Source organism: Gobio gobio, assembly GCF_949357685.1.
Source record: "Gobio gobio genome assembly, chromosome: 8".
Lineage (NCBI taxonomy): Eukaryota > Metazoa > Chordata > Actinopteri > Cypriniformes > Gobionidae > Gobio > Gobio gobio.
In genome coordinates this window covers 28,315,025-28,339,772 of record NC_137114.1, presented here as the reverse complement: position 1 = coordinate 28,339,772, position 24,748 = coordinate 28,315,025, and the positions used below count along the sequence as shown (strand labels likewise).

The window sequence follows — 24,748 nt, the reverse complement described above, 5'->3', positions numbered from 1 at the left end:
AGTTTTTAAGATTTATGTGGTTTGGAATTGGTCAAATGTGCTTGGAAAATAATATAATCAGAATATCAACTTGCCTAATAATTATGCGTACACTGTATTAATGGTAAATTAAGTTATTTTGTCAGCTACTACAATATATATATATACATTTTAATGCAGCTACATATGTAGTCAGCATTCATCTCGCTTTGACTTCACAATGCCTATTTTCAGTGACTGTGTCAATATTGTGTTAAACAGTAATTTTCCTCTCTATGGTGGCCTCTTTGGCAAGACCAGCAACCTTTGTATTTGAGTCCAAAGGGGAGATGACAGTTTGCGCTTCTCTCCCCATATCCTTGTTTGCACCTGCCTGCCCAGAGAGCCTTTGCTCTTCCTGGTCATTGAAGGTTCAAGGGAAATCAGTGGAATCAAAGGTCATTGTCTCCTGGCAGACCTAATGTTTTCCTTTGTGACCGTCACATGCTGAGGCCAAAGTCCCTTTGTTTTTGCCTCTGCTCTCTGATCTGGGATCAGTGTTTGAACTGATATCCGTTTCTAGAGGCACACAAAGGAAAAAAGATGTTATTTAAACCTATTGCTTGACTTTGATTTCGCTGTGATAAAAAAAAAGGATTTGTTTGTGGGTGTCTGGTGCTGGTGCATTATTCTATAAATACACAACAGAAGTAAAACCAATTGTTTTTCAAATATACTTTTTCAAGATTTACCCATTTTAACTAATAGTAAAATTCCATCAAATTGAATTGAATAATCCTTATTCATATTATGAATTAAGTGAGTTAAAAAAATAGAACTTAATAAAACATTTTGTATAAATATTAATGGAACAAGTTGGACTATTTAGTTTATGTGATTCGTATTTTTTTTTTTACTCATTTATAATTCTTAATTCATAATAGGAATAATATGTAAGGATTATTCAATTCAATTTGATGAAATATTCATTGAAATACATAAATATTACAATATGTATATATTCCTGCAAATTTGGGGGTTGTGCATTGAGCATCTCATTAAATTTTTTCTAAACCAAAAATACTATGGGTTTTACACATTAGTACACACGAGTACTTTACTATTTTTTATTGAGAAATGCAAACTATCACCATCCGACATATTAAAAATTGGATATATTGTGCATCCTTCTTACCTTGATGTAAAGCAATATATAGTATAGTACTATAAATAGTACATCTCAGCTGCCAGATTTTTATTTCATTGTAATATTATCAGCCAGGTCTTTATATTGCATATCTCAACTGCTTTATTGCTTGAATCATTGCAAAATATAATCAAAATTATTATCAGCCAGCTCTAATCTGCTAAAAGTGACAATGACTATATTAAGATATTATTAATATTAACATCATGTTTTTCTGTAAAGCTGGTTTGAAACAATGTTCATTGTGAAAAGCAATATATAAATATATTTGACTTGACAAGATTTGTGGTGGTAACTGAACATTTCACTTTAAACCTGTATTTAACCATATCTAGTCAGAACCCTGAAAAAAATGTGAAATGTGTAAACATCACACACAAGCAAAAGGTTTTTCTCACAGCTTGTCACACAGTAGTGAAACATGTGACTATCTTGGGAGGTAGAGGGAATCTTCTGTAGTAAGGAGGGGCAGCTGGGATGTTAACATCTCTTTGTATGCAAGAGAAAGCTGTGAAAAACTTGATGGCTGATACTATGTCCCATCAGGATATAGCCCATCTGTAACCTCAGCGGGGCATGTTTACTCCAGCCAGAACCGTTGACTGGTCATATGGGGTCCCAAAAGGTGTGAACTTGGTGTAAGAACTGAGACTTCTTAAGGCACAGAAAGGCCGAATGCAGACAAGTCGAAGTTTAATGGTTTTGCATTCCTTTTTACAACAGAAAACACAATTAGATTATCATAAATCTAAATAGCAAAGTTACATCTTCTGACATTTATGGTAGGTAGGTAGGTAGGTAGGTAGGTAGGTAGGTAGGTAGGTAGGTAGGTAGGTAGGTAGGTAGGTAGGTAGGTAGGTAGGTAGGTAGGTAGGTAGGTAGGTAGGTAGATAGATAGATAGATAGATAGATAGATAGATAGATAGATAGATAGATAGATAGATAGATAGATAGATAGATAGATAGATAGATAGATAGATAGATAGATAGATAGATAGATAGATAGATAGATAGATAGATAGATAGATAGATAGATAGATAGATAGATAGATAGATAGATAGATAGATAGATAGATAGATAGATAGATAGATAGATAGATAGATAGATAGATAGATAGATAGATAGATAACTTTTGCTTTATTGCTAATAAAATGAGAGGGAAAGACCTTTCACATGAGTTTACAGTAGGCCTATCTGAGAGTTGAATCTGAGTCATGTGCTGGTTACATCTGGTCATATAAGTCACGATCTGATTTAAAGCCCAGGGTTAGGAAGAGGACAGATATTTAAGCTGTGGCTTTAAGGGTGGCGTCCATCAGCATTGGGAAGTCTGATTCATCTTAGCGAATCGTTTCGCGCGGATGGTTCGTTTTAGTGAGTCGATTAAACGATTCATTTGAATCATTAGGCTACTCAAAAGTCTTCTCGGAAGTCATTTTACACTTCTTTGCTTTGTTATTGGTGTACAATACGGGTAAAAACGGTTTACAGCCAACCGTATAAATAACTGATTAATCATAGCGTATTTCATTAAGTTTATTGTGTTATATGTCACCCACCCACAGATTTGTCCATGGTGATCACATGGAAGACAACTTTTCCCCAACAGGCCACAATTGTTACTTTAATAAAGTTAAGTTAAATTGGTGTCAGCAACCTTCTGTTATCAAAAATGCAAAAAAAAAAAAAAAAAAAGATCCCATTTTGGCAGTTAAATCCAGTGTAAACTTGTAGTCCTATGTTTTGCTTGTTCTTGTTCTATTGTTTATTGGCGGTTCGCATTAAGAGCATTGCGTTTTGCTTGTTTCTAGCTTTTCCAGTTTTTAGCTGGCCCTGGGTCTTTTGCTATCTTAAAAAAAATAGCTATGCTGAGATATGTTGTAATGCTGAGATTGTGTTTTGGTATAACTGTGGTTAATGGTGTTTTTTTTATTTATTTAATTATTATAGTTATATAGGCTATATATTTTATCGGGTGGTTTTACAAACGCCTTGCGAATCGGTTCGGCTGAATCATTGCAAGTATGATTTGCTCTCGAATCGGATCTCACAGTGTCCATGAGGGTAGGAGGAGTGAACATGGCATTGCAGAGTGCCGGGGATACCTTGAATAAACAATTCAGTCAAGCGACTGACTGCAGGACTCAAGAGCACTAGAAAACCGCGCATGTGGGGAGTAGACGCTGTCAGCCCTAGTCGTCTTTCCGTTTTTACATCTGAATTGTTCGTAGAGAGAAATATCATATGCGTGTCTCCGACTATTCCCTAAATGCAGCATAATTTTCAAGTGGATTCTCTTCATCCGAACAGGTAAGGCTGGGTGTGAAAATAAGATTTCTGGCTTATTTATTCGTTTGTTGTATCAATGCATTAGCAGCAAAGCCAGAATCCGCTATGTATTTTAATGGCTTGTGCGTATAATATAAGCAGGGTGGTAGGAGCTGACGTTTCCATTTTGAGTCTTCGTTTATTTCATTGTATGTTTACATGCAGGCATGCACGTATAATGTGTGCGGTAAATGCCTGTGATCAAACGAATTACATGAAAACGACAAGGACTATACGCATCCTATATCAGAATAGAAGTTACACATGTCATGTACATTTATAGTGGGTGCACCGGGCAAGCACGTGAAATGTGATATAAAAGAGTGTTGTTGTGCTAATAGTAGCCGACCCCAGTTAAAGAACTAGATACATTGTTACTGTGGTTGTGATAAGAGGATGACTCTGGCATCTTGCTTACCTCATAGTTTATGTTTAGTCTAACCGAGACTAAGTGCTTGTGTGAAGTGCTCCAAGATCTTGCATTGAGAAACAAGAAATGACACATTATTCATAATAATTTTTGAGCATGTTGCAAGTTGTGTATACATATACTTTTCACTTGAGAAATAGCATTACAATTATGTACACTAATATGACGCTCTTTATTTTAATTCTATGAGGTGGTCCACATTATGGGTGCAGACATGTTGATATCACATGACCAACTGGGTCAATTGCATATCTATGTATGTTGCACTTTAAAAATAAAAATAAAAATAGGTGGTTTACAAAGCATAAACAAAAGAAAGACACTACAATATGCAATATTTCAATAAGCCGCTGTTCCATGGAGAGAAATCGCAACAGTCTGTCAGCTGCGTACCAGCAAGAACCACCAACAACGCATGCAAATGCGATGTGATTGAATCCAAGAATATGCATTACCTGTATTTGTGTAGTTAGTATGAGACAGAAAAAAAAGATAAACAGATTTAGTGCATAGTGGCAGCAGTTAGTAAACATACTACATGCCTCCAGGCCAGTAGGTGTCAGTATAAAATTAACGAGTGCACCTTTATTTGTTATATATTTAGGCCTTTGGCTTTTGTTGCATTTCTCAAATCATTGTGGAGCTGTGGATAACAACATGACCTGAAGTATAAAATGTTCAGTGTGCTGACTCATATTTTGGTATAAATATACCATATGATATTAGACCATATTGAATGAGTATGGTGTTGTGTCATTAGCTCAGCTGAACGGAATAATGGAACCTACTGTGTATTATGATTCGTAGGGACACTGTCTCTTTTTTAAGCATACGATGCACTGTATTTGGGCAGTTGTGTTGATTTTTATTTTTGTGTCAAGCATGACTAAATCAAAACCACAGAGGTGGTTCTCTTCTTACACAGAGGTGGTTCAGACTTTACTCTGTTTATTCTGGTTTAAAAAAAGCCCCAAATGTTTACATTTTGGGAGGAACAGCTTGCTAAAGATCACAGTGACATGTAACCCAAAAACTGGACTTCCCACTCACATTATGTTAAAGTGTACTTTGTTTATAGAGTGGTTTTGTTTAAAATAATGCTCTTAGGCTTTCTTAAAGAGCTGTGAAGTAAGCTTTTGTAAACGATCTCGTCACGTCTATTAAAAGATGTGAATATCTTGTATAGTTATAGCCAGTTAATAGTAATATTTGTGGACTTAGTTTAAAGTCATGTTTTCCATATTTTTAAATTAATGATTGCATGTAGCATTTCAAATTATTAAAGGGATAGTTCACCCACAGATTAAAATTTTCAACATTTATTTATTTTATTTGCCCTTGTTTTGTTCCAAAACTGTATGACTTTCTATTTTTCTGTGGAGCACAAAATAGTTTTTTTTTTTTCATACAATGAAAGTCAATGGCATCCCATGATTTATTTTCTTGACCCCATTTCTTTCATTGTATGGACAAAAGCAATAAAAAAAAAAAAAGTCTTCTTTTTAGGGATGGGTAAAAAATATTGATTTCTCGATTCTATTCGATTCTCATTCGAAATCCCAAATCCCGATCTTTCAGTCTATGCTGTTTTCAGTTGATAAATGGGCAGAATTGTAGTGCGCCTCCCATTCAATAAATCGCAATAAGCTTTGTTACATTTGATATGAAATGGTTTCGGATTTCAAATTCTGTCAATTTTATTATGAAATTCAAACAGTACCGTTGTGGCGCTCTTTAATGTGGTGTGACGCAAAGAGCACATGAACTGATCCTCTGTTTCACTTTACTACTAGTTACAGCATTAAATAAACATGAATGAACATTAGAAGGTATGTTAAAAAAAAAACGTACCGAAATCCTTATGTCTTGCGTAGACGTCAGTAAAACAACTTGAAAACAGTGTTACGTAATGTTACATTTACCTTAGTTTTTATACTCGTTTTTATATATGATCCTTTTGCTAAATGTATGCACCATATTAGGTACATATTCGTTATATTTTTACTGTTCTTCAATATTTAATGTTTAAATAAATATGTCAAGTTTTTACAAAAGCCACTATTACGTGTTTATATTTCAAAAAATGAATTGAAGTAGAAACAGTTATATATGTTATAATGTTAGTATTACAACTTTATTATTATAAAAAGTCCTTGCATGTAATTTAAGTGTTTGTATACAAATTACTTCATTTTAATTTTAATCTCAATATTATGGTAATGTAGTACCAACTAGTTTACAGCATTAGTTGAGATTGTTTTCTTTGAGAAAATGTGCTATGTACTTTATATCCAAATAATCACAATCGAATCGAATCGAATTGTGAAATTTGTGTCAACACCCAGCCCTACTTGTTTTGTGTTCACAAGAAGAAAAAAAGTCGTACCGGTTTGGAACGATTGGAAAATTGAGAGTTAGTAAATGATGACAATTTTACTTTATGTGAACTATTCCTTCAAGTCATTTTTGTTTATTTCAATTAGTTTTTGATTATGCATAGAAGTGCCTGTGGTTTTCTATTGTATTTGGTTGGGCTCCCAAATGATGCTCACATAGTCCTACGGAGATGTTTGCCAACTCTTACTTTGCTTTTTTGTTGTTCTGAATAATATTATGATGTCCGTTCATCATATTACAAATTGAATTTCAAAGCTGAGGTAACTGGGCTTTGACAGAGTATGCTGTTGGCATGGAGAGACAGAAATACCCCTGTCATTTTGCACAGGGCGGAACAGTAAATGCCACCTGATCATGTGGAAAGAAAGCAAGGATGAGGAAATGGAAGGATGAAGTGAAAAGGTGAAATGGTTTGTGTGTGTGTATGCGTATGGATGGCTGGAAGGGGTTCATTGTTCATGAGATAATGGCAGGATCATCTACCAGACAGGAGGTCACCACGCCCCTCAATCATAACCCATAATTGATTGACCATAATGGAGATTGAAGTACATTATTCATAGTTTGCGAGGAAAAATTACAGCCGGCCCACTGCGAGATCAGGGTCAGATAAATCAGGAGAAGAGGTGCGCACGCAAGCAACGGCTTGTTGAAGAGACAACCAGCTGAACGTGATCTTGTAAACATCAGGGATCAATGAGATCTCAGCAGCGCACCAGCTTTTAAGAAAAAGACATTTACAGTGCCTCTTAAATTGTCTTGTGTTGTGGTCCACGAGGAGGGGGGTGGTAAAAAAAAAGACAAATGCAAGCAAAGAGTCCCGTATTAAACTAATGGCGTAAGCAAAAGTGGAGGGCAAAAGGAAAGAAGCATCTTAAATCATGTCTCCGTGTGCCAGCTCATCTATCAGCAGTACACCACAGAAATGATTTTTCCATCTGTAGAATAGAAATGTCAGCCCGAGGCAAGCGATGTGTATCAGTGATGTTTTTTTATAGAGTAAGCCAATATTAGGTATGCGATTTATGGCACATGTGCAACTATCCTTAACTTCACATGCATTAAGACTCAGAAGCCAAACTTAACGGGTTGGTAGTCAATGCTGTTTGAAGGTTTTTCAATTATTTTTTATCTGTTTATACAATATCTCAGTCCATAATCTACTTTTTTATTCATGATCTATGAAGTTTTATAACCAAGCTCACATGGAATATGTGCCCACAGATTTCTGTAGAATTGGAATGCCAGTCATTCATACAACTCTGCACATGTCTCGCCCCTTATGTATAACATTTTTGGGTCACATTTTCTGGCATTTATGGGTACTTGATAAATAACATGTCCATGAAGGTTATAATATATATTAATGCATAAGAGAACGTGTATATTTTAGGTGCTGTGGCTGGTCACCATTTCTTGTAAAGATGCCTCACTATCACCATCTGTGGTTGGAACAAAAAATTTAATTTAATATTTTTTAATAATTGTCAAAATGCTGTTTTTAAAGTTGGCTTGAAATGAAAACTAGAATGTAATGAAAATAGAGTTTAGGTAGGTTGTTCAGCATTTCACACCGCATGTCAACTACCAATAAATGCTCAATTGAACCATATTTAAATCCATATCACAGAATTTTACAGATTTTCCTCCAAAGTCAGCGTGTGAAAATTGTCTGCAGATTCTTTCTGGGGATGCTTATAACTTACTACAGTAAATGTCATAGTGACCTTTGAAACTTTCTAACCAGTCTTTTAGTTGCTTTGGATATTGGCTGATTCTGCAAATATTTTCCATAAATATTCACCAAAACCACTACATTTTAGCTCTGTACTGTAGCCATCATGCTCTACGTGAGTTTTGAGCGAGGACGTTGGGGTGAGCCGAACATTTCTAACATGTATTGCCCTGGCTCCTGCGTCTATGTCTCTAGACAGCTTTAATGGCTGTAGGGATAAAGGTTTTCGTAGGTCACCATGTGGCAGGATCAGCATAATTGAAGGCTTGAGAGGACGCAGTAGGGGCGATAGTTAAATTGGACTTAAGACTGTTATTCAATGGTGTCTTAATTTAACCACTCTGGGTTATATGAAGCAAATCCCACTGAGAAAAGTGGCTCACTCGAATGCCAATCATTCCTCACCGATTCTGAGACTTTTGAAGGTTACAGGGCTGTCTGTGGCTGGGCTGACGGATTGATGTATGTCCCCCGTCGAGCAGAGAATTCAGAGTCCAAGGCCGCCGCAGTGCTGTCCTATTAGGGGGGATTGTCCTTCACAACTTCTTAGCCGCCTGTCCTTTCTGGAGCCTACAGAGCTCAGGCAAGGGCATTGTGTCTGCTACAATAAGCCGAGCCGTGGAGTGCTTCACCCACACATAATTATATGGCTTTAATGCAAGCATCTTTCACCGTTCATCCACTCACACCAGCTAGCGCAAAAAGAGTGGCGTTGTCAGAGGGAGTCGGTGGATGTATCCCTACTTCATTATGACTTGCTCTTCGAAGGGCTTTTTTAGAAATTAAATTGGTTCAGCAATTAACTAAAAGGGGATTTTTAGAATTTATGAATGACTGAGAAGATTGATATATCGCAAGAGAGGAGAGCCGCATGTTCTATGGATGTGAAGCAGAGGTAATGGATTTATCGTCAAATTGAGGGGCACATGACATGAAACGCCGTTAGGTGCGAGAATCACCCTATCCACATTTTAGGACCACAACAGTTAGGTGATCAGACTGGGTGGCTTTGCCTTTGTGTTCGAGGCTGGTTTCTGCCAGGTACTGTGAAAGTGAAGTCTTTTCAAGGAGCTCTGTGGTGGCATTACGACATGAGTGATTTCACCGGCTGCATTTTTAGTGTACCCAGTTCGATAAGATATGAGGTCATGCTTGCTAGATGTTGTTAGGAAAATCTAATCCAACGGTTGCCTGCCGAGACAAAGACGGCTCTATGCCGAGCAGATCAAGAAAATAATGCACAGCTTGAACTTAGACCTTCGAGGTGTTTCTGAAGAGTTAATTAAACAGAATTCATTACCAGGTAATCTATAACATATGGTCAGAAAAGATTATTGTGCCACCACTTTGAATACAAACGTTGGGTATTACCGTCTGCTCATGTACTGAGTATTGGGCTTTTTAGAGTTTGGATTACAGCAGGGTGGTTTGATGATGTATTCACAGTCACAGTGGAAATATGTCATCTGGTAGATATTTTTCTGTACTGTGTATATATAGTTCTTTATTTACCTGGTTACACATTATTTTACAGTAGGGCTGTGCGATGTGGACAAAAAAATCACGATTTTAATCACGATTTTGAAACAATATTTCCTTACACACGTGTGTATAATTTATTTGGAAGCTGGCTTTATTGGCAATATTTGTGGGCACAATATCTTGTGCATAAATGATATTGTGACATTGGTTATTTCTTTATTTTTTGAACTCGTTTCGTATATTGTGCAGTTCGCAAATGCCTGTATTATTGATTTTTGTATAACATGGTTTGGAAGAATGTTTTTTCGTCTTTTGCAACATCTCGCACATGACACAACGTTCTACGTGGTGCTCATAGTAAAAGTTCAACTTTTTAAAAAACACATCTCTAGACCAGCATCTTGTGTTTTTAACCCTTAAATGCATGACTGTTTTGCCAAACATTCTTACATATTTGGGTCTTTAGCGACCCGGATCTATATCTAACATGGATAGATCTATACCTGTAGCGATAATTTATAAAACTCCTGATATTAGAATAACAATTACAGAAGAATACAATAAAACATATTTCGTTACCTTTTGGAACTTGGAAGGGTTCAGTTTGAGCAGATGTTTTATACCATCATTACTGTCCTCGTCAGAGCTTATTTCCCAGGACATTCAGCATCATACTCACAATCTCACGCATATCCTCAAAACTCATTTTCAACGTCTTTAAAATAAATATTTTGATCACTGACAGCTTCCTTCACCAGATCCATCATCAAGTGACTGTGACACTAATATTTGATTGCGTTCAGTACTTGCTCTGCAGTAAATCGCTGAGCCATTTCAAGTTTTGCAGATTATAATTATTATTGTTTAGTTTTCTGTCTGAGGTAACTATGAGTGAAACGTCACTTCATCATTGTGTGTCAGACATTGCCACCTTGTATAAAGGTGAATTGCACTCATTTTGTCATTATAGATTCATTTATTATTGTGCAGAAAAAAAAAAAGTACAATCTTACACACCTCGGGTAGTTAACGACCCTATACAATTTTGACAAAAAACTAGTGGAAAACAGGCATTCAATTATAATTTTTTTTCTGGTTATATTGTTTAAAATGGATTGATTGAGCAATACTAAGAAGGTTGATGTCTAACTTAAAAAAATGAATGAGGAGGAGGGTAGTGAATGACGTCTCAGGTCGCTAAAGACCCAAGGTATGCATTTAAGGGTTAACTGCAATAATTAGAGAAAGGGACTTGGCCGGCATTTTCCACACTTTGTAGACGCCACATGTGAACGGCTCTTTAGGGGGATGGTGGAAAGTCATGCTTTTCTGCAGTTTAGAAATCACGCATGCTTACAACGCAATTTTATTTTACTATTTCGATTAATCGCACAGCCCTATTTTACAGTATGCGTTACCAAAGAAAGTACTGGTAAAATAAGCTAACTACATGGGTTAGGTTTAGGGAAAGGTTCAGGATTAGTACCTAGTTAAATCCCAGTTATTGTAATTGCTATAATATGTACATGCGGAACAGGGCTGTAAAATAAAGTGCTACCATTTATGTTGCAAACAAGCAGAGATTGTACAATCATTTACTATAGAGGCGGTGGTGTTTTGAGGTTTTACAGACAGTTTGAGGATCCACAAGGTTTAGTCACAAGTTCTTTTTAAATACTTTTCATTGGTTAAATATTTGACAGACGTAACCAATAGTAATTATTTATGTAAAAAAATGATGATGAAATATGGAGATATATGATCAAATATTTCCTGCTATAATAATATTTTATGTAGTTATGTGTTACTTTGCTGAGTTTGGGCCTTCAGCACAGAGTATGGAGACCTCTAATGGAAACAAATTTTCATTCTGCTTTATTTCTTAATAGTTACTCTATGCTTTGCAGTCACCCATTTTATCAAATGGGTCTCTACAGCTTGTAAATGAACCTCTATGGCCAAGGGCGCTGTGAAGAAGAGAGAACACCATGTTCAGCCAAATAATATGTTCTTTAAAGACATTTAATATTTTCTTGTATGCTACGCTGAGTACGCTCTGTTTTTTTTTTTCAAAAACCAAATGATAGCTTGTGCTGTAAGATGTTACAGACAAGCTCTGTGGTTGTATTGGCATCACAGAGATGTGTTCAAGGTTTTTGAAAATGTTTGAACAGTCTGAGAGTCAAGGGCTATTTAGCGTGAGTGTCTGGAAAGTCCTCTGGCCATGATTTGGCAGAGAGCGAGCGGTGATGGCCAGCAGATCCACCGCACTAAAGCATAAACTGGACTAATCTGTTACCGAGCAACAGCAGGCACCCCTTCACAACACACTCAGGGTGTGTAGTTCATGCCGTTACCCGGGGGATGCGGTTTTGTTGAGTTCACCTCATGGCACATTTTTTTGGAGTAGTCTGGTTGCCCTCCGTGTTTGGACTGTGGAAGGAATATGCAATGTTGGAGAGACAGAAACACCAGGGACAGCTGGGTAAACATTACAGTTCTGTGTTTTCAACATGCCACTTTGATATGTTAATTCTTGGTGCTTTTGAGGGGAGAGATGTAGTCTTTTTGTTGTGGTCATGTGTTTTTTTTTGTTTTGTTTAAAGGTTTTATTGCCACCTTTGCGCTTTGAACGAAAAGTGTCACCTCATTCATCACAAAGAGGCAGCTGTTTTTCCATTTGATAGTCATCAGTAAATCAGAACATTACCCTTCCCCCAAGTAGCGCATAGTCGCATACTAAAGAGAGCAGCTTTCCAAGACCTTGGAAGTGGTGGATGTGTCTTGGTCAAACCGTTGAGGATGATGCTATCGTCACCTTTGCGTACGGCCTTAGACCTGACCCAGAGGGCCAGATTGTTTCCCACCAGGCTGAGATAATTATCTTCCAGGCTGCTTTGGAACAGCACTTTACTGTTCGTTCTTGTGTTTTTAGTGGGCATCTTCAATAATGGTGGCCGAAACCTAATCCAGCTTGCTCTGTTGAGTGGATTAAAGCCGTTTGTTGCTACTGTGTCATCCCCAGTTCAAGGTTGACATCCACTTAGGAGTCACACCAAGGTCAAGCACAGTTTAATAAGCTGTTTTGTCAGGTCAGGAGAGATGATCTTCCCTCGACCAGTGATTTGGGTTAATTATGAACAATGATCTCTCTGGAGCGGAGGTGAAAACAAGGCTCCGGGAAGAAAGCTCTGTGTGTCAGACGACCTGAGCACATGATTTGTTATTTGTGGAAGGTAACAGCCTCAAGTAAGGTGTTATGCAATTTAAGATCACTATTTTCATTCGGGGAGGGGAATATATATACTCGTCCATTCAACAGTTTGTGGTGTGGATGATTATTTTGATGCATTAAATTGCTTGCGTAAGACTTTTTATTTTACAAATGAATTTATATTCATCTTAGAATCACTATGATAAACAAATTATATCATAGTTTCCAGAAAAATATTAAATGGCACATCTGTTTTAAACATTGATAATAATGTATCTTGATTTTCTGAAAAATCATGTGACTCTGGAGTAATGGCTGAAAATTTAGCATCGTCATCACAGGAATAAATGACATTTCAAAATAGATTAAAATATAACTCTCTTATTATAAATTGTAGCATTATTTCACAATATTACAGTTTTTACTGCATTTTTGATGGGTCTTGCTGGGCATCATAAGACTTTCAAAAACATTAAAAACCCTGTATATTTATTTATTTGTATAATATGCATGGAATATTAATAAATCATTATCATTATTATAAATAGTTTATTTTATATTCATTTGAGATATTATATAACCACCATATAATAATTTCTTTTTTGATAATCTACTGACCTCTTTTGTGTGTGAAATAAAAATTATATTTTGTTTAATAATTTACAAATTTTATTCATGTATGTCATTGGATTTCTTTGAAGAACGTAACCACATATTCAGGGTTGAGCTGACCAAATGTAAAAAATTATGAATCCACAATCAAAAAGCTTATATTGGTAGTGACTAGTTAGATAAGCTGAATGTTGGGTGGACAAGTCCTCCGTGCATGATGAGAGCCTGGCTTTTTTAATGCCCTTGCCCTAAGACTTTAGAAATTATAATTAAGAAATTAATATGAACTTAAAGTGTTTTATGACGTATCCCACCCCCAAAGTTTTGCCCTAAAATGAAAAACCCACCATTGAAAATTTCAAATGCTTTAAAAAGGGTGATTTCTTCCCATTGCTAGATGGGCAGACTGATGTGATTGTTCTTAGCACAGACCTCATGGTAAAATGTTTTTGTTGCTGTGTTCATTTGTAGCATCAGCAGAAAGGAACTAGAACACAGAATCAGAACTGCTACGCTAGGGTAGAATTATTTGGGCCAAAGTGCATAAAATGGAGGCCACTTGTTGGATTGTTAAATCTTGCTGATAGCAGAACCTCATTGTTTGAATCTGTACATAGGAGTTTTTTGTTGGTGTAAACATCTACATTTTAACACAATTGACTAAGTTCTAGTCCAGTGATCTCACTAGCACAGTAGCCTATGTGTTACATAAGATAGGATAACTTGCATTAGGAGTCCACTTACAGGAAAATCGATCTGTTTTCAAAGTGAATCTAAGGGGATTTGCGATAATCTAAAATGACAGTTACGACCTTAATACCCTTTTGATGCACGTCGACGTGACCCTGTGCAAACCAGACCTCAACTCTGGTCAACTGCAGTGACACAATTTCACATATGCTTCGGTTAACCTCTATTTTATGCACAGCAGGCCGACAATTTTCAGCTTTTATGTGTCATTTTGTTGTTTATGTAACTGTGGTTTGCCTGACATTCATAGCTAGACGCCTCTGATTTAGCTGACCTGGTTTTTGAAAAGATAGGCACTTTTTTGTGGTTTGACCTCGCTGATTAGGAGGAGATTAGAGCTGACCTGAAAACATTTGAATGGCGTAAATAAGGGCAATGATATAATTGGCGCTCGGGTTTTCTCATCCACCCGCTTGGTTCGTGTGGGTGGCGAGGCCAGCAAGGAGAGCTGAAGGTGATAAAACATCCAAGTTGCCTGTAAATGAGATGAAGACTGGAGCAGCACCGGGTTCAGCCATTAAAGATGTTTTATAGCAGCCCTGCGTACTCTTCCCCTCCTGAGGTGCACACACGTAAACCTATCTATCAAAGGGAATTGACCTGCCTTTGAGTGATCACTTCACAAGACCTGCTGTTGTCATGAAAACATTCGCATGTCCTCCATGTAGACGCCAACATCACTCGTTTAGGGTAAAAAGATATCTGACGTGCTATTTGAAAAATATAGTTCCTTAAAATGTGATCACTCGAAATTTTAAACAAATGTGGAGCTTGAAAGTTACAACACTGAAAACGATACTATTAAGTCCCCGACATACTTCGATGCAAAATAGAAGAACAAACGATTGTGACTTCATGTTGAACAAAATCAGGCCAAAACTAAGTTTGTTTTGGGAGTTTGAAACCGCTTCGAACTACCATTGGTCTGTGGCGATTGTGTAATGGGTAGGTGTGGTCTGAGGCTCCGCCTTCTTTGAAGTGGGGATTTTCTCTGCTTCATTTCTTCTGTTCAGTCCATTGAGGTCAGATATCCGCGAGTAAAAATGTGAACACACTGGAGAGCTGCTTTAATAGAAATTAAAGTTGTAATTCTAATTGAAAGCACTTTTTATGTTTAACACTGTAACACTGCTTGTTTTAAGGCAATCTATTGTAAAAAAGTGCTACATAAACATGGTGTGATTTTAGTGGAGTGCTGAATTGAAGCACACATTTTCGGATGCTTTCTTAACAGCTGTTTTCTCACTGCTCTTTTTTGTTATTGAAAGGAAAGCGCACAGTTCATATTTACATATTCATTTAAACGCCGCTAGTGTGTGCCGTTGAGATGTATGCTGACGGTATACCGGTGATCAGGTCTTTCCAACTTCTTTTTACCCCTAAGTAAAGAACAAAAAATACGTTTACTGTGAGTGTATCAGGCTTTTATAGTGTATAAAACCTAAATTAAGTTAATTTCGCAAACATTTTGTTGTGGGCTCGCATCAAACAAGCTATTAGCACGCAGAGCTGCCGTATTTTGTCGTTTGAGTGACATTTATTTCTCTAACACAATCTTCCACACTGTTCCCAACCGTTTTGCCTGTATTCGGCGGATGCCCTTGTATGCCCTCAGTAACAGCGGATAGTGAAGCTGCCCTCTGAGCTCGTGGAACAAAGCAGAAAATAAAGTTGCTGCCTGCAAAGTGCTGCAGTGGGTGGCTTTAACATTCCCATCCACTTTCAGCTCCCGCTAACCTTGCTGAGCTCTGACATCATCCTGGAACAATGTCAGATCCATGTAGATGAATATAATTAAACAAGTGCTTATCATCCAGCCGGGGAAAGTTTAGTGGCAGGTCAACCATGTTTGCCTCTCTTTATGCTGAAGGTCGGACGAGGGTTAGACAGGCAGTTTGCACGCTGGAAGGTATGTGAAAGACACAAAACGCACACTGTAGGCGAACACAAGAACCTTTTCCAGAGCACAAAAAAAAAATCTATTTTTACACTAGCTTGTTATTTACATCGAGCTCTGTCTGGCCAGACTATATTGGAAAAATAGAGTACCGATGTAAAATTTACCATAGTAACCACAGTAACAACTTCCACAGTTATTATAACTGTAAAACCATCATTTTGGATAATTTGGTGGTTAGTTATGAATTAACAAATTATAGGGTAAATCAAGTGAATATATCAGTGAATAAGTGCTGAAGTGCTGTCAATCGATTAAACAAATTAATTGCACATATTTCTGTAAATAATCTTGATTAATCGCACCTAACGTTAAAGTTTTTAATATGTTTTTATATTGTAATAATTTCACATTTAATCTCCAAATTAATGGGGGAACAACAAAGACAGTAGATGTAAAATATTTGATCTAACAGTTATGAAATATACAGAAATTGATTAAAGTTATCAAACACTTCAGTCTTCACTGCATAAATTACAAATGAAAAATAGATTAATCCTTATTAAAGCTACGAAAGTTCATTTAAGAGCAGTGAGGGATTTTCTCTTTGTCTTTTGTTCTTTGATTTACATTAATGACTGACATCACAGCATCGGGTTTATTAGGCTACTGTCACTTTAAGACCTGAAGCACATGACGCAGATCCGGATCTGACACGATGTCCTCACAACTCTTTGCATTCATTTAAAACCTTTTAACTTATTTATGACTGTGCTTATGAGGATACTCCACAAAGTGGACATTTTGGCACACTTTCGTTTTTGTCTGTTCAAGCGCGAAAGAGAACTCAACCCGGTCGCATGCTGTCTGAGGCAGCTTTCTGTGCGCATGAGTCCTGCGTGTGTCACACGGAGAGGAGATTCACAGACAGCATGCCAGTAAAGATTTAAGTTCTTATTTTTGTGATTTATTGCGCTTGAATTGTTTAATAGCACTTGAACGAAGTGTAGTGTGATCATATACTGTAGTGTAGCCAAAGAATGACAGAAAAAACTGATGCTGCGTTAATTGCATTGATTTTTTCAGTTTAACGCATTAAAAATATTTAATCGCATGCGTTGTCACATGCGTTAACATGCTAATTTTTACAGCCATATAAAGTCAATATAATTTAATAACAGAAAAAGAGCATTGAATAGATATTACAGTGTGTTAGAGGACAATATTGTTTGTTCTATTTCCATATGAGTGAACATTAACCAATCACTGTCAACAGTTCACATTAATGTTTTGCAATTGATTTTGTCATTCTGTCTGTGGGAGACTTGGGCTGTTAACACTAGACACGTTTGTTGTATTGGGTCTGCAATGTTTTAAAATTGATGATCTATGTAAAGTACTGTCTTTGGATGTTTGTCAGCATCTCATGCCATTATAGTTGCCTTTAAGACATGTCTAAGTTGAAAGTAGTTCAACGTAAAGTAGTTAAAGCAACATAAGTAAAAAAAGAAATAAGCATCTTTAGCTTCTGTTACATTGTGCTGCAATTCACCTAGCTATTTGTAAATGCAAGAACGTGTCCTGTATGAACAGAAAATGTACAGGTTTTTTTTCCCGTTACTTAAAATAATGTTAGCCTTACTATTTACATAAAATTTTAACATGCATTAAAAAGGAAAACATTAACATGCAGGTGACTGGTGATGTTGAGTAGTTGAAATTGAGAATTGTTACAAGGATTTGCGACCTAACAAGTGAGTAAACACGTGGTTCTAAAATGAGGCAACCTTTCACGGCCAAAGCCGTGGTGTTAGGTCTCAGCTTTGAATTCAAGCGAGTTCCAGCGAAACCATTTGCTTAAGATAGCATGAGGCACAATATGTTACTTAATAAGGCAAGGGATTTTTAGAGTCCTCCGCCATTAGCCGCTGAAATAATCTCCTCCCTGAATGGGAAAAGGCAGCAGTGAAGGGAGTAAAAACGAGTGCGCTGCATAGCCTTTGGATAGGAGCAGTATTTAATTAAGATCAGCCTGTCTCACATACATGCTGGCTGATAAGGGCTCCAAAGCACATCTGGCAATATGAGAGCTTGATCTCTCTTCGCTGGGGTTAATGAAGGTGGTCTCTACTGAGTTATGTGATAAAACTCAGCTGAACTTTTCTTTTGTCCAGTAAAAAAAGTGGAAGACTATATGTGACCTATTTTCTCCAGCACAAAGCAAAGAGTCCCAGTGAAATGCGTTTAAAGGGATGGAAATGGAATTTGGAGTCTTGTGGAAATAGAATTACATTGATCTGAAAGGTTATTGCAAATATAAATATGGCATTGATTCAGTATCCTCTGACTGTATGAAACATTTCTAAATATAGTAAATCAGTACGGCTTGACTTGAAGATATGTTTAATATTCTTCATAGATTTGCAAGCAATGCAAATTATTATTTTGCAATGATTTTAAAATGCATTTTATATGAGGGTCAATGACATGCATATTTTTCGTGTTCAAGTGCATTATTTCATAAAAAAAATGTTTTTGATTCATGATATGCATCACTGTATTCTTTAAAACCTATTTAGTTAGAATTTATTTTCAGTACATTTAGATAATAAATATTATTTTATGTTTTGTTCCCAAAATGTCAGTTTTATCTGCTATTATTATGCTATTTTATCATAAACATCTTATTTTTTTTCATTATTTCTTTTTTTATTATCGTTCTGAAATGTTAGTTTTAAGTTAAAATGTTTTACACTTTCAATTATTTTCATGATAATACTTTTTTAATAATTTTAGATTAAAAAAAATAATATATATATATATATATATATATATATATATATATATATATATATATATATATATATTACATAATAATTATACACAGTAAACACGCGCTTTTATTTTGGATGCTATTAAACGCGATAAATTGTTTGACCAGCACTAGTCAATATAGGATACAACATATACAACATGACTTTGACGTTATTCAATCACAATCAATTACAATGTATCTAACCAATCTATTGCACTGTAGCCTATTCCAGTTCCTGCGTTCCAAATGTGAAATCATGTGATTTATTCTGTTTTTGATCAATTTACTATTACTTCAAAAGATACTGTTGACTAAAACACTTTTTTATACCTTTTTGAAGCTTTATTTGTCATTGACACATGACCTTAAGGTTCCCTAAAAGCGAACATGAGAGATGTTTAAAAAGTGTTTCAGAGTTAAACTTTAGCAACATAAAAACTTTTAATTAAAACTTTTATTAAATGGTTATTTTCATTATTCAGCCCATAGAGAAAATACATCAAAAGTATATATATGCAATATGCATTTAAAAAAAAAAAAATTGTCAAATTTAATGTCTTTACTTTTTATTTAAGCTATGTCACCCAGCTCTCTGGATCACCTCTTATGGCCCATGATGTTGATATTAGTCTTAAAGAGGAAGACATACTAACTAATCAGCCTTTCCATTTTGCCCATGAACGTAACCTCTGATCTCAGGGTCACCTCATCTCGGTCCTTATCAGGACCCCTGGCAGTTGATCAGCATGTTTCCTTATAAGAAATGGATACCACTATGCTCAGATATCCCTACAGAGTATTACTGGTAAGAACAAGAATTCTCTCCTGTTTGCCAATTTCAACATTAACAAGCTACATTTTTTTGCTTCTTGTCACGTTATATACCTGAACGTGAGTGTTGTGAAAGGCAAATGTGTCCTAGCATTCCACCGACTTGTGTAAACTTAGCTCTGCAGGCCAACCTGCATGCGTTGTATTTTCAGATAAGATATCTGGCAACATGTTTTCAGCCATACCAGGCTGGGATGATGAACAACGCTGAATTCCGTCCCCTCCTGATCACCCTCCTGAGGTTAAACTAAAAACCGCTCTATGAAGGCTATAGCACACCCAAGTGCAGGACAAGAACAGCTGGGTACCAGTGGGGCCACGATTGGCACGGGTGTAGGGTTTCATCTGCCGAGGGGGTCAATTCTACTTCCTCGGAAGGGGGCCCGGGCCTCTGAGAATCTGTCATCGTTCACGTTGTAAACGCTCTACATGTATCTGTTTTTGACTTGCCAGAAAAAGCCCCCTATCTAGGGTGGACATCCAGGAAGTGTTAATGCAATAGCATTCAGAGTAGTTCAACCATGCATTCAGGTGGCAAGTTGTAATTACGTTAAATGGTGTATGTTTAATTAGTGAACTTCAATTTCTCGGCTTGAATTTTTAAATTCTGGATGCAATTTGATATTTTAATGAATTATTTTGAATATAACTTCATTTAATTCATTTTAAAATATGTATATTTTTTTGTAATGCCAATCAATCTGATTAATGTTTTGGTGTATTTGATGTAAGTGATCAACAACTTCCGACTTTTTCTGGCATTTTTGGCCGAAAGGTTGTGGTGGAAAGGGATACACTGCCAAATTTATGTGCATCCTTTTTGTAATTGCGTTATATGGCATGCATGTGGCATGTGACTGTTATGGATGGCGTTCAAATTGGTGCAACACTACATCAGTGAGCAAAAGCTATCTGACCTCTTTTTAAGCACCCTTATTCTTCTATTGCCTCCGAGCGATCTCTCAGAGTAGACGACGCACTGCCTTCATATTGCAAATCGTATCTTTGGCTAGACAAGCTGATAACGGTGCGATTCCACAGTGGTGTGAGGTTAGAGGTACACGGATCTATGAAATTTTTCATCACTCGGACTGATAGCACAGGCGGCCATTGAAGAAAGGCAGGATATTTGAGATATCTATCAGGGTACCGTGAAGGTTTTTTTTTTGTCTTGCAGATGCAGTTCAAGGACGCCTGCAGGCATCACGACCCTCGCTGTGCTTCTGACGTGACTCAAGGTCACGCACACTCACCCTCTGACATTCACTCACTACAGACAGAGAGGGAGAGTGTGTGTAACTGAGGGAGAGAGTGGGGGAAGGGAGGGAGCGAGGATGGGGTTGCAGTAAAAGTCATCTTCCCCTGTGTGCTCTGAGTAAACAGTTCACTTTGCTCTGTGTGAGCGCAGCCAGGGCCTCATTTGCTCAGCCGTTTTTACTCATCTCTCCCATTTGCAGACAACTTGAGACATGCTGTTCTCTGGCTGCCTCTCGGTAGGACCGTTTGTCATGTCAGGGGGTTTTATTTGACTTAAGTATGAGTTATCTCAAACTCGGCTCTGAAATTAATGCACCTTTAAATTCTGTGCTGTTTCAAGCCTTTATAGTTCTTTTATGTGATCAGTACTGAGCACTCAGGATATTGAGATGGCATACGCTTCCATTCTCTTCTAAACGGATGCTATTGTTATATAAGAAGTAGATACAATACATTGCCACGTATGATATATTGATAATCTACCCAAAATAAAGATGTGCAAAACTACATATTTTCATAATCGACTAGTCCGAACAAAGCTTTATATTATGAGCTGTGTCCACCATAAGCCTTTCTTAGGGCCATTCCCACCAATCAGTGTAATTTTAGTATTATTTATATACTAATATAGTTTTTATTAATATTTTGATATCTTTTTGTTTTTTAATTTTCTTTATAGAAGTTTTTTAACATTTATATTTAGTGTAAATGCATTTTTATTTCAGCTTTAGTTTGTATTGTTAGCATGTCATCTTTTAATTCAACATCTTTTTTATTTAAATTACTGATTTTTTTTTAAATAGTTTTAGTTTACAATAACAACCCAAAAAAGATGAATTGTAGACTTGTAGAAAATTATTTCTTGCTCACAATGAAGTAGCCGATTACTTTAAACAACGTCTTTAAAACCAATTGGAGGCTTCCGTCAACCAGTTGAATGAACGCACAAATGGTAAATGGTAATCGTATCATGGCTAGCACCAACTTAATTGCCTTTATAAAATGTATTAGAACAAGCGGGTGATCTTTGTCATCTAATTTATATTCATGAGGCAAGCGTTTATATTGGGCAAATTCCAATCGGAAGTGAGCATCCCTGTGCCCTACTCACTCCGAAGGGCAGAGTCCTTGACTTTGGAGGGAGCAGGGCACTTGTGTGTCAAGGGAGCAACATGAATATGTTATTATTATTATACACTAATATATACAACAATAATTTTTTTTGCTCTCAACTTTAAGTAAAGCATTAAAGGGTTAGTTCACCCAAAAATGAAAATTCTGTCATTAATTACTTACCCTCATGTCGTTCGACACCCGTAAGACCTCTGTTCATCTTCGGAACAGAAATGAAGATATTTTAGTTGAAATCTGATGGCTCTGAAAGGTCTCCATTGGCACAATGGCACTTTACACTCTCAAGACCCTTAAAAGGTACTAAAGACGTCGTTACAAAGTCCATCTCACTACAGTGGTTCTAAAATAACTTTATGAATCGGCGAGAATAGTTTTTGTGCGCAAAAAAACCCTAAACGACTTACATAGTGATGACGATTTCAAAACAAGGCATCATGAAGCTTCGAAGCGTTATGAATCAGCGAGTCGAATCAGCAGTTTGAATCGCCAAATTTCAGCAGTTTGGCGATTTGACACGTGATCCGAATGATGATTCGGCTCACTGATTCATAACGCTTCGAAGCTTCATGATGCCTTGTTTTGAAATCGTCATGTAAGTCGTTTTTTAGGGTTTTTTTGCGCACAAAAACTATTCTCGCCGATTTATAAAGTTATTTTAGAACCACTGTAGTGAGATGGACTTTGTAACGACGTCTTTAGTACCTTTTAAGGGTCTTGAGAGTGTAAAGTGCCATTGTGCCAATGAAGGCCTCTCAGAGCCATCAGATTTCAACTAAAATATCTTAATTTCTGTTCCGAAGATGAACGGAGGTCTTACGGGTGTCGAACGACATTAGGGTGAGTAATTAATTACAGAATTTTCATTTTTGGGTGAACTAACCCTTTAAACACATTTCTTTAAACTTAATATGCCTGACACAAATGTGTGTAATAAATCACAACAAAACAATACAACTTGAAATATTCTGTTTATACATTTAACTCAAACTCTCCCACCACTATCTAGATTTAAAATGACTCGTGAGGATTCGAGTCACATGACCATAAACAATTAAATTACTTCCTAGAAGTGAAGTGACCATCGCATGTTTCCTTTGCTAACGGACTTGTGGAAGGGCCCTTCATGAAAGGATTCAGTTGTTCACTTTCATTTGGAACGCCCCTACAAATGTGCCCTTCAGTGGGTGGAAATCGCCCATTATATCCTCACCACTTTTCAGATCAATTTCCACACCTCTTACTATTTGCATACCAAAGCACATTTTATCACATTAAAACCCCTCTCAATGAAGTTTTCTCTGATTTCCATTCTTTTAAATTATCATTGTAAAAAATATAAATGCTAATGGATCAGCATAGCATCAAATTTGTTGATGACTAGTCAATCACCCTAACCCAAAACCCTTCTAAGTACAGAACATCGATTGGTGGCAGGCATGACCAAGAACATGTTATCGTTAAGTGTTTCTGCTACTGTTGAACGCTCATTAATAAATAACAAAACAGAAAATAGGACAAGAGGGTAGAGGGAGAGAGAACAACTGTGTAAACATTGCTTTTAAAGAGACAGGCCTGTCAAAAGTTTGCTGACTCGTTTAGCTTTGTGTCTTGCACTGTTATCACCTCCCCATTAAGTTTTTAATCCAACTTCATTTCTGCTAATTAGCAACTGTAGGACTGACAGGCCTTGCCATGTCCATCCGTCTGTGTCAGGACAACGGTTGCCTCTCCCGAGTTGTGTTCATTACTTTTGTCTTTTTCAAGTCCTTCAAAAGTGCTTATTATTATTTAAGTCAAACTGATGGAAAGTGTACTGTCAGCTCTTTTGGGAGCGGACCGTAGTAAAGAGAGCAGGCCAGGAACACAGGAGAGACAGTTGGAGGTACATAAAAAGCCCATGTGCTGTGGAGGCCTAGCGCTAGCTAAGTTACAATGGCGATCAGAAAAAGTATTGCTGCTTCCTGAGGCTTTAGGATGATTTCATTTAAGAGTGGTTTATTATTTACCCTAAAAAGTGGTGTGGCAATACTGTGGTAACTTTATATATAATGTACTAGGGTACAGAACTATTATCATATTCATATACCATTGTATTTCTATTAGTCTCCAAAGCACTTTAAAGAATACCAAGGCATCTAGTGTTTGGATAGCTACTTTGAAGTCAAGTTGCTCTTAAATTCGTTATATTACAAGCTACTAAGAAAAAGTTGCTGAACTCAGTTGAATGTAAGGTGGCAATATCTTTTGTGTGTGTGTGTGTGTGTGTGTGTGTATATATATATATATATATACACACACATATACATGTCATGATAAAAATTCTATTCTATTTTTCATTCCAAATGAAATAGAATAAACATTTGATATTGCATGAAGAATGTCACGAAGAAAGCTAGCACCTAGTAGGAATGAGTTTTTAAATTTAGCAGATGGTTGGTAGTGTATTATTCATGGCACCTCCATGACACAAAAATAAAATAAACCCGCTCATGTAACTTGTCAACACATCCAAATCCAGTTTCACTAACACAGTGTCGTCTTTTAGTCTTCACAGAATTCTCTACATCAAGACTTATATTTGATAAACCCCTGGATCTTTGGAAACATGAGCAAATTAAATTTGTTTTTATGTGGATTTACTGCCCATTTAGTAGTATAACATATTGTGTTGACATGATTTTATATGAAACGTATGGTCGT

The 24,748-nt window shown here is 36.6% G+C and overlaps 1 protein-coding gene across 2 annotated transcripts in view; it reads left to right on the top strand.

The window, feature by feature from the left end:
- The first annotated feature begins 3,263 nt into the window (after window positions 1-3,263).
- The window catches only part of nrip1a (nuclear receptor interacting protein 1a), a 37,902-nt gene continuing 16,417 nt past the window's right edge, over window positions 3,264-24,748 (top strand). Inside the window, exon 1 of one of the 2 annotated variants that reach the window (XM_079824329.1) lies at window positions 3,264-3,476. The gene's annotated coding sequence lies outside the window, so the exon portion shown is untranslated. Of the gene's footprint in view, window positions 3,477-15,935; window positions 16,024-24,748 lie in introns of those variants that run through there. The other variant, XM_079824332.1, reaches the window with a different exon arrangement.